Source organism: Manis javanica, chromosome 3 (assembly GCF_040802235.1).
Source record: "Manis javanica isolate MJ-LG chromosome 3, MJ_LKY, whole genome shotgun sequence".
NCBI lineage: Eukaryota > Metazoa > Chordata > Mammalia > Pholidota > Manidae > Manis > Manis javanica.
The window spans coordinates 173,566,078-173,585,460 of NC_133158.1; positions in this window are offsets into that span (position 1 = coordinate 173,566,078).

Here is a 19,383-nt window from a genome sequence, read left to right on the forward strand (position 1 = left end):
AAGTATTTTTTTTTTCTGAGCATGTAGAGATGATGCAATTGTTTGAACATGAATATCTTTGTGTATTCTTTTTTTTTCTTAATTTATTTAAACTAAACAAAAAGACAGGTCACCTATTTCTCCCACCCCTCCATTTTCCTACCTTGCCTTTTGTAACCATCTATTAGTTGTCTGTATTTCTGAGCTTGGCTTTTTTTGTTTTGAGTTTTTCTTTTAGATTACACATGTAAGAGGGAGCACATGGTATTTGTCTTTCTCTGTCTGACTGATTTCACTTAGCATAATGCCCCTGAGGTCCATTCATACTGTTGAAAATGGCAAGATTTCATCTTCTTACGGCTGAATAATATTCCATTGTATATGTACCACAATGTCTTTATCCATTCACCCATCAGTGGACTCTTAGGTTGTTCCCATATCTTCACCATTGCAAATGTTGCAATGAATGTAGGCGGTGCATTTATGTTTTTAAATTAGTGTTTTCATTTTATTCAGATAAATGCCAGAAATGGAATTGCTGGATCATATAGTAGTTCTATTTTTAATTTTTGAGGAGTCTCCACCCTGTTTTCCACAGCAGCTGCATCAATTTATGTTCCCACCAACAGAGCACATTCTTGCCAACATGTGTTTTTCTTATCTTTTTAATAATAGCCATTCTTACAGGTGTGGGGTGGTATCTCACTATAGTTTTGATTTGCATGTCCCTAATGATGACTGATATTCAGCATCCTCTGGTGTATCTGTTGGCCATCTGTGTGTCTTCTGGAAAATACATCTATTCAGATCTTCAGACAGTTTATCGCTGTTGTTTTTTGCTATTGAGTCTATGAATTTTGATATATCTTGGATATTAGCCCCTTACCAGATAGATGATTTCCCATTATTTTCTCCCAGTCAATAGGTTGCCTTTTTGTTTTGTTGATGGTGTCCTTTGCTGTGCAGAAGCTGTTAAGTTTGATGTAGTCCCAGTTATTTAGTTTTGCTTTTGTTGTCTTTGCTTTTGGTGTTAGATTTAAAAAATCACTTCTAAGACCTGTGTCAAGGAGCTCACCGCCTGTGTTTTCTTCTAAGAGTTTTATAGTTTCAGGACTTACATTCAAGTCTTTAACCCATTTTGAATTAATTTTTGTTTATGGTGTAAGACAGTGGTCCACTTTCATCCTTTTGCATGTGGCTGACCAATTTTTCCAGTATCATTTATTGAAGAGACTGTTCTGCTATATATTCTTGTCTCCTTTGTCACAAATTAATTAACAATATACACATAGGTTTGTTTCTGAGCTCTTTTTTCTGTTTCATTGATCTATATGTCTATTTTTATGGCAATACTATACTGCTTTAATTACTATAGATTTATAAAATAGTTTGCAATCAGAGAGCCTGATGTCTCCAGCTTTGTTCTTCTTTCTCAAGGTTGCCTTAGCTATTTGGGGTCTTTTGTGGTTCCATACAAATTTTAGTATATTTGGGTTTTTTTGTGAAAAATGCCATTAAATTTTGATAGAATTGCATGAAATGCATCAGATTTTTATATATTCATTTTGTATCTTGTGACTTTACTGAATTTGTTAATTAGTTCTAACAGTTTTTTGATGGAGCCTTTAGGGTTTTATGTATATAATATCATCTCATTTGCAAATAGTGACAGTTTACTTCTCCCTTTCCAACTTGGATGCTGTTTATTTATTTTTCTTGCCCAATTTCTCTGGCTAGGACTTCCAATACTAGGTTGAATAAAAGTGGTGAGAGTGGACATTCTTGTCCTTCTCCTGACCTTAGAGGAAAGGTTTCCAACTTTTCATTGTTGAGCAGGATGTTATCTGTGGGATTGTCATGTATAGGCTTTATTATGTCTCCCAGAGAAGAGCTTTATGCATATCTGGTGCCTGGTGATGCCCAAGGAATGCCGCTTGCTTGACTGATGGAGCCTGAATCCCTGCGCCCCATAGAACAGTGGGGATTGGAGGGATGGTCCTTGGCGGGCTCCCACCCCCAGGGCACCACACAGACAGCAGACCGAGGCACACCCCTCCAGTCTTTCTGTGAAGGAGACCCCTTGCTTGTCTTGGAGCTTTGGATTGAGAGGTAGGCTTCAGGTTTGGTTTATATTTGGTAGCCTACAAAGCTGCTCTCAAGGAAGATAGGCTGCGGCTGCTATCTTGGCACTCCACCTCTTCCTTGCTCCAGTTGACTGGTATCTCCAGAAAAGATCTTATACACTCATCTAGAGCACCAATTTTTGTGATTGATGCCCAGGGGACACCTCCAGATTGCCTGGATCTGGTGGCCAGTGGGGCTTACACTTGCAGTCCCTCGGGACTACATATATATTCATATAACTTTAAAAAAGCTGCTGCTTAAGGGTCTTATGTCCAATCAGCCTGAATCTAGGTGATGAGAACCTCCCCTTGGGGACACTGATAGGCCTTGGCACATCCTCAACTACTGGGAGCTACTAAAAATATAAAAGGCTGCTTGGACACGCACAGAGGTGTGATAGACAACCAAGGGCAGGCCTGAGCAAAAGGTTCATCTATGTGAGGATTATCTATCCTTCAACTGGGGGAGGTAGTTGTTTCACCTACTGTACAGAAACCGACACAGAGAGTGAAGCAAAATGAAGAAAGAGAGGAATACGTCCTAAATGAAAGAAAAAGATAAACTACAGAAGAAAAAACTTCTAGCTTCTAGAAGCTGCCATGTGCCTTGTTTTCATGGATCCCTGCCATCTTCAAAGCTGGCAATTAGATTACTCTGACCTCTGCTTTCACTGCCACATCTCCTTATTTGACTCAGCTCCTCTTCTGCCTTCCTGTTCCACAGTTAAGGACTTTTTGCTTACATTGGACCAGCCCAAATAATCCAGAATATTCTCCTGATCTTAAAGACAGTTGATTATCAACCTTGATGCCTTCTGAACTTAATTTCCCTTTGCCATAACATAATATAGTCACAGTTCCTGGAGATTAGGATATGTTCACTTTCAGAAGGTCCTTATTCAGTCAACCAAAGAGTTCAAAGGCCAGTGTGGCTAGTGGTAGCTTGTAGGGAACAGTACCCTCTTCCTGTAGCCAAAGCCTACAGAGGACAGAGGCCATGGTGGGCCCTACACTTGACTCAGATGGGTGACTAAGGTGGCTAAGTTAAAGCCTTCCTCCAAGTTCTCATCATGTGATCCTTTTCCCCAATTTTAGCTCTGCCCTAATCCTCTTCTTTGGTCCCATGATAGGTAGGAAAGTTGGGTGGTAAGTGATATTTAGAAGAAACCCAGATAGACACTTTCATCCCTAATTCAGAGAAATTTTCTTTCTGTGGCTTCTTCCATCGTCTCCTGGCAAACTCTTGGCTTACAAGCACTGAGCCATCCAGATTTTGGCAGGCATCTTGGCATCTGAATTTCTCCTTCAACCTCAGGTTAGTGCCACAGTAGCATTGCATCCTTCTCATTGACTCAGGGAGGAGGAGAAGCAGCAGCTCCCTGGGACTCTGATTTGTAGGTGATTAAATGCAAGATGGTCACCTGCTTTAATTTTGGAAGGCCTGTCATTCTGGATCCCATGCTTACACGGTTTGGTGAGACAGCCTCCAAAGATGGTTGTCATAAATTCCTTATCTCCCTGAGTGCACTTGCTGTTCTTCACATCAAGATGTGGAGTCTTATTCCCCTGTGTAAGTTGGCCTTGTATTGGCCAATAGAATGTAGTCAAAATGATATTTTGGGTCTTTTAAGATTAGGTCACAAGGCTTTTGTATGATGCTCTTGGGCATTCATTCTTGGAATCCGGCCATAATTATCTGAGAAGCCCAAGTGACATGGAGAGGGCAGATGGAGGCTCTCTTGTTAACAGGACTCTCTGAGCTTCCAGCTGACAGTCACAACTGCTAGTCACACGAGTGAGTCCTCTAGAACATCGAGCCCAGTCAGGTCTGCAGCTGACTCCAGCCTAGCTGTTATCTGAATGCAACAGCATGGAAGTCCCCAAGTGAGAACAACCCAGCTGAGCTCAACCGCCAGAACTGTGAGCAATAAAAATCATTTGTTGTTTTAATCCTCTAAGTTTTAAGGCAGATTTCTTACAAAGCAATAGACATATAAGGTATATTTACAGCCTTGGGAAACTCAGAACAAGTCTGGGCATCATGCCAGATCCTGGGGAGGGGGGGGTGCTACCAAAAAGTGCGAGGTATTGGTAGAGAAGATATTAATTGTGGGTCAATAAATAATAGAGACTAAGTGCCGTCGGATTTCAGATGAGGGTGCTATCACTGGTCAAGGAAGGCTTTCCTGGAGAAAATGAGATTTAATCGAGTCCTGAAGCCTGGATAGGCTTTAATACGTGAAGGGCAGGAATGAGAGAGAATATATCTGAAAGGAGTAATGTGGACAAAAATGGCAAACCAAAAGAATGAAGGGTAAAAATGAGAAATATGAGTAGATTCAGTCCAAGGGTGCCCTGTACCAAGAAGTCTTCCCTTCTTCCATTTTCCTACCTTCTGCCCTACCCAAACTGATTTTTCCTGCTTTTGTCAGAGCACCAGAAATACTATGGGCTGCATTTTTTTCTTTTAACATACCTGTTATGGTTAGGGTAAAGTTAAGTGTCTATAACACAGAGAACTTAAAATACAGTGGCTCAGATTATATGCATGTTTATTTTTCTCTCCCCCATAATGGTTATGAGATGATACCTGCTACTCATGGTCATGTGAGGACCATGTCCTCCTAAGTCATTGCTCTCCTGTCCACTTTGGCAATGTCATTAACTGCATGATAGAAACTTGGTCACCACCAGGTTCATGCTCCAGCCAGTCTGCAAGAGGGAAGAGAGGTAGAGGAGGCGGGCCTGATGACCTTGACTTAGAAGTGGCATATATTATTTCCTTTGTATGCCTTTGTCAAGAACTTGGTCACATGGCTTCACCTAAGCCCAAGGGAAACTGGGGAAATGTGGTCCAGCTGGGCAGCCATATGGAACAGTCATTCTATTTTCTAGGGAAGAAAGGGATTTGGGGTGGACAGTGGCAGTGTAAGCCACATCTTCTCCTATGTCCAGGAGGTCCCTGAGGGCAGGAACCACATTTCCTTCATCTTGGTCCCCATACTGAGCTCGCTGTCAGACGGAGTAGTGTTCAATTCATACCTGCTGAATGGATGGAGCTACTGCACTGGCCTAAGCTACATGTGAATAAAGATATAAGCCAGGGTGGAGACCTGAGAAAGGAGAGAGAGGGGCAGATGTGGAAGTATGTAATAGGGAAATGCACAGGACATGATCAATCTTGCCAGAACTGAGAGCTTTTCAGGTCATGATCTTTTGCAATCTTAAGTTGACAGTCAGTTCTTTGGCACAACTTTAAAGAACAAGAACTGAATACCTCGCTTGACAGAAATTTATTGAACACATTCCAAATTTAAGAAATTCCTCAACTGTTTCAAAATCACTTTAGAAAAAGGCATGCCTTGAGCATGCAGTTTCAGGGTTCTTGTTCAACACGTGCCTCTGCTACTGTTACCAGGTGAGGGCACCCAACTAATTGCACAGGGCTCTCACCCTGAGGCCATTTCACACCATCAGTTAAACCTTGCTGCTCCAACACCACCTTTCTGGAGTGCTAACAGATGCCCAGAAAGTCAGTGTGCATACTTGCTCATTCACTGATGTCCACACACTATCAGCTGTCTAGAAAACTAGGCTCTGTGGCCCAGCACAGTTCAGACATGTCATTCTTCAGTGTAGGCACAGGTTTTGAAATCAGCACACACCGAGTCTGAATCCTGCCCCTGCCATTTACTACCTACTTTGGTCAAGTCGCTGTTTCAGTCCCAGCTCCTTCACCTATAAAATGGGGATTACAGTAAGGTTACATTACTGGGTGTGTGAGGATTTAATGAGGTTCTGGGTATAAAGCACTCGGCCCTTTGTAGGCACACAATAAACAATAGTTTTAAACTATTATGACCACTAGGTTTTCGGGCCTTCATGGCCTCTCAAGTCAAAGGATATTAGTAAGTGTAACAGAAACAATAGCCAGTTAAAGTCATTCACAAAACTCACAGGTGCAAAATAGAACCTTAATAAGTTCTTGAACTGGCCTTAATTTCTGAGCCTGTGGCTGTGTCCTGGTGTCGGGAGGACAATCTCATCCTGATGCATGCAGTCCCACCCCATGACTTCTTGGCCAAATTTGGGATGATTATCAAATTGGAGCTCTCAGCACTCTGCACTCCTCCCTGGTCCAAGCATAACCTGAGTACTTTGCTCGCCAGCACAGTCACCAGGAACAGGGGCACGTGGGCCCCTTTCCTGGTCTCCTGTGTTTCTGGGACCCACGCTATTGTTAGCTGCTGATGGCCTGTGGCTGTGGTGCTCTCTCAGAGATGGCAGTGTGGCAGTCTGGTCATCGACACGTTCTGTTCCATCCCACAGAGCCCGGCCTCATCCTTATCTCACTTCTAAGGGTCAGGCCCGCTCCTCCCTTACCCCTGGGCCAAGCCAAGCCCATCCCCCCCAGCCAGTAGGTGTCTCTCCCCGCACCAAGCCAGTCTGCTTCGCACTCCCAGCCAACTTGTGGCTCACTATGAGCTCTTAAGAAGCTCTCCAAGCCACACTTGGGTCTGTGGAAAATGGGGGCCCACTCATGTAAAAATGTCATGCCATTGGCCCTCTGGTTTCCCATTATCGGAGTGTGCGCGGCCCATTGGAGCGACTGCAGCTGGGAAACTGAGCCCATTAGTCTTCCTTTGTCTTTGACCCTGCTGACTCCAGAGCAACGTTCTCTTCCTCTGTCCTTTCTCATCAGAGAAGAGCTTGTGTTAAGGGGCAGGAGGGACCCACCACACATCCCTCTTACTCCTTTATAGCTCTGTCTCCTCTGTCTCCGTCCTCCCCCCGGGCGCAAAGCTCTTTTTGAATAGGAGGAAGGGTTGCACACGCGCGCATGTGCATGTGGTAGGAACCCGTTCTCCGAGTTTGTGCACACTTTCCAGACTCTTTCGTCTCTCATCCACAGAACAGAACTTCTTTGAAATGATAACCAAGGTGTCTTCCATGCCTGTTGTTAGCAAGCTTTTTATGATGGTTGAGGGAAGTGAATGTGCTCTTTGATGTCTCAGCTAATTACTCTTACACAAATTTATACTTCATGTTTTATCCTGTCTCATGAGTTGCTTGGGGTTTTACTAAATTAAAGTCATTGGAAAGAGGTCTGCCAGGCTGCGCAGTTCATCAAGAGGGCGAGCAGCCTTCATGGTGCTCCAGTAGGCCCTTCTATATCTCATTCCACTCTTTTAATTCAAATTGAATTTTTTTCCAAGTTATACATACATGGAGTTTTAAAAGTCAAGCAATTCCCAAATGTTAGAAAAACAGCAGTATTCTGGCTTTCTCTCTTGTCCTCCACCCCCATTGCTGATCCTTTTGATGTTTTCAGATATATAGAGATACTGCTAAAGAATGGGATTACACTGCTCTGCCGTGAGTTTTAGGCATTCTATACTGATTTCCAAGTGTGAGAGATGAAGATTCAGCTCCTTTTAAAGACTCCGCGTGCATACCCACTTCCTCTACCTCCACCAATATTTAGGTTTTACCTTGTTTTGACAAATACAAATATATATATCACAAGCCGGCCCTATAGAATTCTTTAACTACCTTTCCTTTCTCCAAAAACTTTTGTTTTCCCTGGAGTTAATCAGTGCCCCTTTCCTCCTGTGCTTCGTTTTCTAGGTACTTATCTCTAAAGCAATGTCCTCCTCCTGGGGACTTTGCTCCCAGATCCTTCTATCTGCCCCTGTGCAGCTGCCTTGGCCTGCAGCACATCTATCATTCCTTATTTACTGTCTTACTTCTTCTTTCCTATTTTCTACCTCTATGTTTTTGTTCTACTTTCTGGGATATTTCTTGAACTTTAAATTCTAGCTCTTATATTGTCTTTTGAATTTTTATTGTCATGGTTTATTTTCTAAGGGTGCTTTTTGTTTTCTTGACCCCTTTTAAAAAAAAAGCAACCTGCTCCTATTTCATGGGTTCTATGTTATCTCTAATTTCTTTAGGAATATTATTAATCATAGCACTTTAAATATTTGCTTCTGGTCTCTGCATTGTTTCTCTATAGATTTCTTTTCTTTCTGTTTGTCTTGGTCTTTGCCTTTCATGCAAAAGAATTACCTCAAATGTGTAGTGACCCTTTCCTATTTAGGAATGCAGTGCTAAAAATCGGGTTGTAGACCAGTGACCTTTATCTAGAGTAATAAAGATAAAGGGAGCATCAAATATCAGCATCTTTTTCTTCTGGCCTGCTCAGATTCCCTGGAGAAATCTCTTATCTCCCACCTGGCTGCCAGTATCCTGGGAGCTAAGTGTTGGAAGAGGTCTGCCGGTGAGAATGGGGGTCTTCTCTTTTCAGTTGTAGACTTTCACTTTATCCCCGTTTGTAATATGGTATCTTATCAGTATCTCATCTTATGGTATCATATCACTCTCATCAGTGCCTGATGTCCTATAGTCCAAAGACCTCTGTTTTATCCTTTCCAGATCATAAATTTTTAGTTCTGTGCTTAGACCTGGGAGAAGACCTCAGGATCTACATGCTTCTCAAACAATCAATTGACCCTCCTATTCCTAGCCCTTCAGCCTTCCCACTTTCAGAGATACCAGGTGCCTCAGTTCCTGACTGGTTTTAGCTGAGTCAATTGCTGCTGTTCATTTGCTTTCAGCTTCCAAACTGTAGTTACTGTTGTCTCTACTCTCATTTCTCTCTGTCATTTGGGTTTATGACCAATGAACAGCACCCCCCCCCCACCCCAACAACAACAAAAAACCATTCCTGTCATTTTAGTACGTCTTGGGGAAATTGCAGAGACTAAAGCTGGGTTCAGCCCGTGTTATTCAGGCAGTAGTGTCTCATTCTATTTTAGGCCTTTCTGGTTTCTCTTGGAACTATCCAAGTTGGATGCTATGATGGATCACTTTAACATCCTCTACAACCTTGCTGTTTTCTTCCCTCCCTTTTGGATCTGCAACCAAATATGAATTATTCCACAGGCCATCTTCTTCCTTCTTGCAAACAGACCAGCAACACATAGACAGGTGTGACTTCAAAGGCTTCCCTTATCAGCTTCAGCCGCACCCTCAGCAATGCCCAGAAGAGCTTAAAGTCAGTACAATTTGTTGTGCCCCATTTCCTTGAGCCCCCCGTGTGGAGCCGCAGTCACCAGCCTCAGTCCCGAGATGTAAGAGCAAAACGGGTCTTTATTCCTAGTTAGAACTAGGGTCCCAGTGGTCCCTCAAAACACAGGGCTTGGTCTGAGACCCTGAACAAAGTTCCCTTTTTGCTTTTTTATACTGTAGCAAAAAACAGGTAGGGGCTTTTCAAGGGGGGGGGGGTTATTGTGACCTTAGCTGATTGGCTGAGGAGGGTTGCTGGGCAAGGTTTCTGTTGGAATGGGCGTGGCTTGAGCGGGAAACTCAAAATGGGAGACACAAAACAAAATGGAGGGACATAGTTATTCAAAATGGAAGACACAAAAATGGAGGCAGGGGTCATGTAGGGGACACAGCTATTCAAGATGGCAGACACAAAATGGAGGTAGGGGTCAAGTAGGGGACACAGCTATTCAAGATGGCAGACACAAAATGGAGGCAGGGGGTCATGTAATTATTCAAGATGGGGGACACAAAATGGAGGTGGGGGTCAAGCTAACCCTCCAGGGGTCCCACAAATTTCCATCCACCTTACCAGCACTTGCATACATCCAACCCTTTTCTGTAATCCCCAGTCCTACCCTACTCTGAGTTTTAATCCAGAAATGACTTTCCTTCAGATTTCAGACTAAATAAAAGCTACCACACGTCGGTTTTCTTGATTTCCTTCCCCTTCCTGCCAATCCCCTGAAGGCATGTGCCTGAACCCACCCACTCCCACCGGCCTTGTCGGCAGACCCTGCGCCTGCGCCACCTTAAGGTCTGTTTCAGCTCCCAGAGGGGGCCCTCCCACCACGGGCCACACTGTGTCTCTGAGTACCAGTCTTTCCTGCCTCTTTAGAGCACTGTCCCATCAGTTACCTCTTTTTCTTTGTATCTTTGAGCTCTCCCTCTGTTTTCTCACATTCCTTTCAACTTAGAAATGGCTTCTATTTTTCCATTTTAAAAGAATCTCTCTACATCCCCATTTAGATATTGCTCCACCTTCCCTTACTGTCACACCAGGCTTCTTGAAAACATTGGTATTTGTTATCTCCGCTTCCTTGCCTCTTCCTGCTGTGATCTCCGCAGTCAGCCTTCTGTCTGCCAGTCTCCCTCACTGGAGCCTGCTCGGGGGACCAGTGCACTGAGGGAGCCTCAGTCTTGGCGTCCTCAGCAATACTGGGCATGCTGGGCCACCCCCTCCTGACACACCTCCCTGGCACTGCCCTGCTCCTGTCCTAGCTCCCCTCGCTCTCTGGCCACTGCTTTTCTGCAGTTTCTCTTCCTCTCCTGTCCCTAATGTCAAAGTACTCAGTGTTCCATCTCAGCCCTCTTTTCTCCTTGTTCTGTATAAGCTTCCCTATTCATCCTGTACCTGATCTCTTCTGCCACCTGTGAGTGAATGGCTGCATCTCTAGCTCGGTTTTTCTGCTGAGCTCAGACCTGCACTTCCATCTTCTGGTAGGACATTTCTGCCAGTATGTTCCACAGGAACCTCAAACAGCATGTCCCAAACTGGAATCATTATTCCAGAACCTAAATTTGCACATAGTGGTTTTTGCTGTCTGTGAAACCCTGGGGGAAGTTAACTGCATTCTCATCTGGGAGGCTGAATGATACTACATTCCCTATAGGATGAAATGGTCTCATTATACCTCATGATGTCAAGCATGCATCAGAGCGCCTGACATACTGTCTGTGCTCCAATCAGTAGTAGCAGGGAGGGGAGGAAGATGGTGAGGAAGGCTAGCACTGATATTCTCTATCATCATAATGGCACCAGTTTCCAGTCCAAACACTTAGGATTCATCCTCATTCCCTGCTTCCGCACCCCCCCCCCCAAACTTATTCAATCTATAATCAAGCCTACGGATCCTATCCCATGAATCTCCCTCATATCAGTTTCCCCAGTTGCCCTCCCCACTGCCTTATCTCGTTCCATCCCGTCCTCTCTTGCCTAGATGTGTGGACAGTCCTTTTGTCTGGTTCCCTGGTCTTACCATTTCCCCTCCAGTTCATCCTTTGACTCATTACCAAAAGGATCCATCTAACATGCTTGTCCGACTGTCATGTCTCTCCTAGGCATATTTCAGTAGTAATTATATTGTATCAGAAAGGGAGGGAAGCTAATGTGTAAAATCATAATAGGCGGCAGCTGTATCTTCCCCCAAGGCATGCATTCCTCTTGAGCACAAAGCTCTTTTTCGGCAAAACACCTGGGTGCATGCAGAAGGTGAGCAGTTGAGAATATAAAACAGAGAGATAGCTAAACTCTCCTGCTAAATAAATAGACCAGAGCTTGGGGAAGGCATCTAGAAAGGAAAGAAAATTGAGGAAAGCCTTGGGGTAGGGAGATTCCATCTCACTATCTTGGTGGGTGGCTGGAGAGAATTTTTTTTAGGCCCCAGTGGGAATGGGGCTGTCATGTAAAGATTAGAGGTGTCTAATATATCCCCTCAAGATTTGGATGTTCCGTGCTGCTCTAGAAGCCCTCCTATTCTGTCCTAGCCCACTGCCCTTTACCCTAAATCTTTGCTAAAGTTCACTGTATAAGCATGGCTCGAGTGATCCTACAAATGGAGGAAAGGGCTGTGTAGTCTGGGTGTGCTCAGAACAGATTGCTGATGGCAAAGGTGCGGTGCCCCTGCTGCTGCTGGGAATTCTAGGTAGGCTTAAACTGGAGGCGGCAGATATGGGAACACGAGAGCACTTTCTTTTGTGGGGGGGTGTGAACCTGATTAGAAGCCAAGGTAGAGATTCACATCAATAATATTTAAATTTTGAAGAGTGTCCTCAGCCATGCTCTGTGTGGTGTCTTTACTAGGGCAACTTCCACAGCTGTGTCTGGGCCAGGCAGGGTTGGGTGCTTTTCATGAACAATCTCAAGTCCCTGCTGCAGAGCTGGCATTATTAATGCCATGTACAGCTAAGGACCCCCAAGTTCCTGTGCCCACAGGGCTTGAATGGGTCAAGGAGTTGCAGTCTAAGCCCAGACCTGTCTCACTGCTATTCAGTGCTCTTGGAAAAACTCTCAGCAACCATCCATAGGCTCCCATTTTCTAAAAAGCTGGAGTCAGGCACAGGTCTGAATAAAAACATCAAGTCTGTCTACCTCATTTTACAAATTGGAAGAAGTTGCTCCAAGCAGGGGCAGTGACCCCATCAAGGGGGCGCAGCGGACTAAGACAAAGCTCCTTTCATCCCAAAGCTTCCACTCCTTCCACTCCACCAGTTTCCCAAACTTGGTCTGCAGAACTAGTGATGCCAATAGATGCACCAAAAGAAAAGTGTCCTGTGATTAAGTAAGTATGGAAATTATTGAGTGAAATTTAACAGGATTCCTCATAATCTTCAATATATTTATGGGCATTTGATTCTCCAAAAGCAGGCATTGGTATGCATGTTTCTCAAACATACTAGATAAACAGTTTGCTGGAACAACAATTAACTTCTTACCAAGTTGATCTATCATGGAACAGAGTTGGGAACTCTGGCTTCCTTTCAGAAAAGGAAATGCAGGCATTGCATTAAGCAGGGCTTGTGGGTAATCAAAGTTACCACCCATAAAGATAATATTTTCTATGGGAAGAATGAGAAACCCCCTGAGTCCTGCAGGTTCTCACATATTTCCTGATAGAATTGGGTGGAGACAGATGCTGAAGGGAAGGGATATTATGCATAAAGGAAGGACATCCCCAGGCTTTGGGAGAAAGGACAGAATCTAGAAGAAGGAATCTAAGGAGAATGAGTCTAGATCTAAAGGAATCCTCCACAGTGCTCAAAATGCAAGGATGATGTGCCTTTGTTTTTCTCAGTCAAACAAAACCTGACTCCGAGGCCCACTCATAATGATCAGCAAAAAGTCTCATACAGTTATTTTCTGTGACTCTCCTCTTTGCAGACATCATACCAGACTCCCAGGCTTGTCTAGTCTCCCAAAAAATGGGGGAAGATGAGCCTCTGGTCATGGTAGACCCCCTAGAAGGGTCACCAGTGTTACTCTTGCTGTACAGATTTGGACTCCAGCTTGGACCAGCACTGATGCTCCAGGCAGAGCTCTGAAATAGCCCTCCCAGGGCCTTCATCACAGACAAGGCTCAGAACAGGGGTTCCTGTGGCAACAAAGTCCACCACTCAAGATCCATAGACATCAAGCCTCCTTGCAGAACTGGAGACACTCCCCTTTCCCATGCAGTGAGGTTTTCTTGGCTACTGGATATATCCCTCCTTCCCTGGGAGCCCTAACTAGCTCCTACCCCGACTCCCAACTCATCCAACCTACCTTTAACCAAGTTCCCAAGAACATAGGTCTGGTAACTCTCACCTGGGGCTCAGGAGAGCCAGGCTGAGCTAAACTATTTAAGGATGCCGTAGCTAGAGATGTTCTTAAAACAGGGAGAAAAAAGAATGCCTTTTCTTTCTTTGACTGACAAATCCATAGCAGGCACCCCTGAGAGCACCATTAGAAGAAGAAGAAGAAGAAGGGGGATGAGGAGGGAGAGAAAGAGGAAGAGAAGGAGGATGGGAAGAAGAAGAGGCAGAAAAAGAAGCTGATTTTCAAGAATGCATCATGTCACAAATATATGGCTTATTTGTTATGATTATATTTAAGAGAGAAGAAGGTTAGAGAAAGTTTCAGTAAATAAAGCCAGGGAAGGGAAACCCCATCCAGTGAAACCCAGGCCTGGTGGAGCCTCCCTTCGTGTGGGGCTGGGAAGACTGTGGAGTGGTTCTGGCATCTGAGCGCCAACGACACCCTTACGATTTCTGTCACAGCAAGGGTACCTGGAGAGTGCTGTGTGGCTGGGAACAGGAACCAGCATGTTTGTACACATGTTGCTCAGCATCATCAACAATGAACAACAGGGATGGGCAGGGACAGTGAAAAGGAAAAGAATGGGAAGACTGGCCGCAGTACTTAAGTTTATGTGTAAACGGCTAAACTATGTTTCTCAGTTGTTTGGTCAAACACCACTCTGGATGCTGCTGAAAGTATTTTTTAGATGTGATTAGCATTTAAGTCAGCAAATTTTGAAAAAAGCAGATTACCCTCCATAATGTGGGTGGGCATCAACCTAATCAGTTGAAGACCTTAAATGCAAATACTGATGTTACTTGAAGAAGGAAGTCGGCCCAGAATGCACTGCAGAAATTCTGCCTGAGTTTCCAGCCTGCAGATTTCTAACTCAAAACTGCAATATCAACCCTTTGGCCTACCCTACAAATTTTAGACTTGTCAGCCTCTATAATCACATGAGCTAATTCCTTAGAATAAATCAATCTCTTCCCCCCTCCCCTGAATACCCTGGCTTAGGCTGTTTTGAACATAGTACTGTCCACTACAGATCAGAGAATTGAGAATGCACCAGGTAGCAAATTAGGTGTACAGATCTGCTGTCCCTATAATCCCCTTTCCCCTCAAATCTCATGAAGTCATGGAGAAAGAGGGAGAGGAGGAGGAGAAAAAAGAGGAAAACAAAAGTCTCATCAATGTCAGTGTGTGGTGGTGGTAGTGGCAGTGGTGTACGCATGTGTTGTGTGCATGTGTGCATGTGTGTGTGCAACCTCTCAAACCTATATTATGCATATACAAGCACATATGTTCCTTTCCCCTTTTTTTGTGCCAATAGTAGCATGTGCCACATATTGCTTTGCACCTGGTAGTACTTATACAGACTGGAGATGGTTTTGTATGTATTCATAAAGAGCTTTCTCATTTTCCTTTGCATCCACATAACCACAGCTTATTGAACCACTGCACTATTGATGAGCAAGTGTTTTCTAGTCATTTGCCCTTACAAAATAATGCAATAAATTACTTTGTTCACATATCATTTCCTAGTGCAAACATATCTTTAGGGTAAGATACTAGAAGAGGAACTGCTGGTCAAAGTGTATGTGCATTTGTAAACATAGTAGATAATTGCCAAAATGCCTACCTTGGAGACTCTAGTAATTTTCTTTCCCATCAAATATGTATGAGAGTGCCTGTTTCCCCAACACTGTGGTCAACATCATATGTTAAACCACTAGAGTGGTCAACATAATAGGTTAAAATACAGTATCTCAGTATAGCTTTAAATTGCATTTTTCTTATTTATGACTGAGATAAAGCATTTTCATATATTTCCAGACTATTTGTATTTTTCTTTGAATTATCCATATTTTTATCTTTTGAATGCCAGATAGACTTCTTGCTGAGATATAGGTATGTGTGTTATAGGCATAGGTATGTGTTTATAACAGCTGGCAAAAGTTTTGCATATAGCACAGTCCTTTTTGATAAGTATTGGAATGATTTTTCCTCAGCTTGTCTTTTGCTTTCTTACTTTATTTATAGTAGTTTTGTCATGCAGATATATTTCTTATGAATGGATCAGGAAAACTGAGAAATCCCCTAGAAGACAGAAAGCAGATGGAAGCAGATTAAGAAAAACAAGATCACAGAAAACCACAAAGACAACCCAGGAAACTTCTGCTTTAGTGGTGGGAATGGTTCTGGAACAGCTCCAAGCTCAGAGTCAATGGCCCCAAGGAACGGGAGGGTACCCTGGGACAACCCTCAGGATATTTAATTTGAAGCAACCAGGCTGGTGAATCCTCTTTCAGCTCCTCTTGCAGTGAGCAGGGGTTAGCAGTGGTTGCCCCCAGGATAAAGCAGTGACTGGGCACTAAGACTAGAGAAGCAGAGTGATAACTGGGTAACAAGAAACCCCCAGGACAGACAGGGAAACCTCATGGCAAAAGATGCATTAACAGAGGCTCCCATACTTGTCAGAGGCACACGCTCATCACCACAACCTGTATCTTCAAAGACCCACACAGTTCTCAAATCAAGGAGAAGGGAGTCAGGAGTTAGGAAAGATCCGAGAAAACCAATACCCTGAAAGACAGCAGCAAACTCAATAAGACAGACTGATGTCTGAAAAAAAGAGTGAGAGCAAAGGGAAGAGTTTAAATACATGTAACAAATTTCTTCAGAATGGGTAAGCACATGGGCTCAGGAATCAAACCATCTGAAATCACTTCCTAGCTCTACTACTTTCTAGATGTATGGATGGCATTAACGACTTAATTTGTGCCTCAATTTACTAATCTCTAAAATGGAGGCTTAAATAATACCAATATCACAGAATTACTTTGAAAATTAAATGAAATAATCCATGTAAAAACACTTAGGTGGGTAATTAGCCAATAATAAGTGCTCAATAAATGTAAGATACTATTTATTATTATTCAAGTAGAATAATACTTGAATTATTCTAAAGTAGAAAGCTAAAGTAGAAATTAGGCTAAAGTAGAAAATCAACAATTTGAGGATTTATATGTTAAAATAAAATTTATAGCAAATTTATGGCTCTGTCTCCTGAGAGGGCCTACAGCCAATTATATCCCAGTAGCAATAAGTACACCTAGCTCCCAAATCTTGGTTTCTAAATACCATTCTTCACTAAGGGAACTGGGGCTCCTAAGAGAAATGGCTGATTCCAGGGCTGCTGCAGAAAAGTACAATAATATTTTATTGTTCTATAAAGTGAGAACATGCTCAACAAATGCTAGAGACCTATCAAATGGACACAGGAACCAGCTGGAGGGGCTCCCACTGGCCAAATCTTAATTATCCTCACATATATTTTGAGGATGAAAATATATAATGATAGTAACAGATTATAATCCACTGAAAAAATAAGAATTCATGAATGTATCCTGATGAAAATAAATGAAAAAAAAAATAAATAGGAGGAAAGGGAAAGGTCTGGTCTCCCTTAAGGTTGAATGCCACATAAAGTTAAGGAAAAATAATGGGTGATCAAACCATTGGACAAATTTTGATGAGGACCAGAGATTTACATAATCCCAAAGTATCTGCCCCCAAATTTCTTTTTAATCACAGAAGGAAAAATAGTAACTACAGTGAGGAGATGTATAGACAACACATTAACCAAGTGCTCAAAGTTAATATCACCTGAGCCAAACTGACATCGTGTGCCTCCTGATATGCCACACTGAGAAGACCATATCATTCCAGTGCAGTCCCGCAAAAAATGCATAACATGAATCTAATCACGAGGAACAGCAGGCAACACCAATTCAGTTTTATAAAATAACTGGTCAAGGTCAAGAACTTCAGACAAAAGAAGGGTTGAAGAACTTTTCAGATTAAAAGAGACCTAAAAGACATGTCAAATAAATGCAAAGTGTAATCCTGGATTGGGTCTTGGACCAGAAAAAAATAACTATAAAGGACTTTATTGAGACAACTGATGAAATTTGAATATGGACTGAAATTTGAATATGCATTAGAAAATAGTATTGTATCAATGTTAATGTCTATATTTTGATATATTATGGTTAGGGTTATGAAAAAGAAGGTCCTTCATAATGGATCTCTGGTAACTTGCTGCACTGATGGACAGTGACTGCATTGGGGTATGGATGGGGACTTGATAATATGGGTAAATGTAGTAACCACATTGTTTTTTCATGTGAAACCTTCATAAGAGTGTATATCAATCATACCTTAATACAAAATTAAAAAGAAAAAGAAAAAGAAGGTCCTTGTTCTGAGGAAATGCACAATGAATTATTTAAAGGTAAAGAAGCATGATATCTCCAAACTATTCTCAAATGATTCAGAAAAAATAGCTATCTGTGCATCTGTCTCTCTATTTATCTATCTATGTATCTATGTATGAATGATAAAGGAAATGGAGCTGAGAATTTCCTGGCATTCTTAAGACACCAGGCCAGGAATCTCAGTAAACTTCAAGTAAGATAAGTGGAAAGATATCCACACTTAAATATATCTCAATGAAACTGCAGAACATCATAAAATTTTAAAAAAATCTTAAAATAGCCATAGAGAAAAGAAAAATAATGTGTCAAGTGGCAGTTAGAGTGATAACTGACTTCTCAAAAGCAATAATGGAAACCAGTAGACAGGTAAGGAAGAGTATGTCTGGAATATAGGAAATCCCTTAGGGTATCTCCTAGTTTACCATGACCTGTGATTAAGGTCAATGGAAACCTATTACAGTCCAGTTCAAGTAGGATTAGTAATGGCCAGACATTTTAGGATTGAAGGTTTGGGCCACCCTACCAGTGAAGAACCACAACCAGCCGTGGCACCTGCTAAAGGCAAAGGGAATACAGAATGGGGAGTAGAAGAAGGTAGTAATAGTCGAATCTACAACTATGTGACCAATTACAGAAATAATGACTGTAATTGTTGTGAATTTTGTTATGAATACATTTATTTTTTCCACATGGGAACCATTTGTCCCAAATACTTATTTTATTATGAACAAAAATTTATTTTGTTATGTGTTTGTATATGTGCATATATTAAGCAAATATCTTTGTCTTCTTTGTACTCTTATTCCCTTATCATATAACACAGGATGTATTGACACTATATCAGTATTTAACTATTGTTAATTTCACATCATAGTGTTTAAGTTACAGGGTATCAGGAGAAGAGTAAATATCACTCAAGGACTTTACCTCCTCTTCTGGGGAAGGGATTAATGCATTTTCAGTTGTACACAGGGTAGTTGTATCATGTTGGGCAGAATTATGACCTTGTTATTATTTTTATTTAGAGATTAAGTATGGTTTAAGGAGATGCATATGAGGGCTAAGTTGATAAAGACTTGTGATGGTTAATTTTATGTGCCAACTTGACTGGGCTAAGGGATGCATAGATAGCTGGTAAAATATGATTTCTGGATGTGTCTGTGAGTGTGTCTGTGGAAGAGATCAGCAGTTGAATTGGTAGAATGAGTAGAGATCTCATGCCTCACCTACAAGGATGGGCATGATCTAATCTGCTGAGAGACTGAATAGAATGAAAAGGTGGATGAAGGATGAATTCACTCTCTCTGCATGAACTGAGATATCTACATCTGCCCCCTCTGATTTTGGCATTCCTGGTTCTCAGGCTTCAGAATGGGACCTAAATTACACCATAAATTATCACCAGCTCTTTCTCAAGCCTTAGAATGCACACTGTTTGCTTTTCTGGTTCCCCAGGCTGGAGAGGGCAGATCCAGGGATTTAGCCTCCATAATCACATGAGCCAATTCCTAGAGTAAATCTCTCCTCTGTTCTTTCCCCTCTCTCTATATATATCTATATCACCTCTATCTCTATCTATCTGTCTGTATCTTTGTTTGTCTTTCTGCCTATATATATA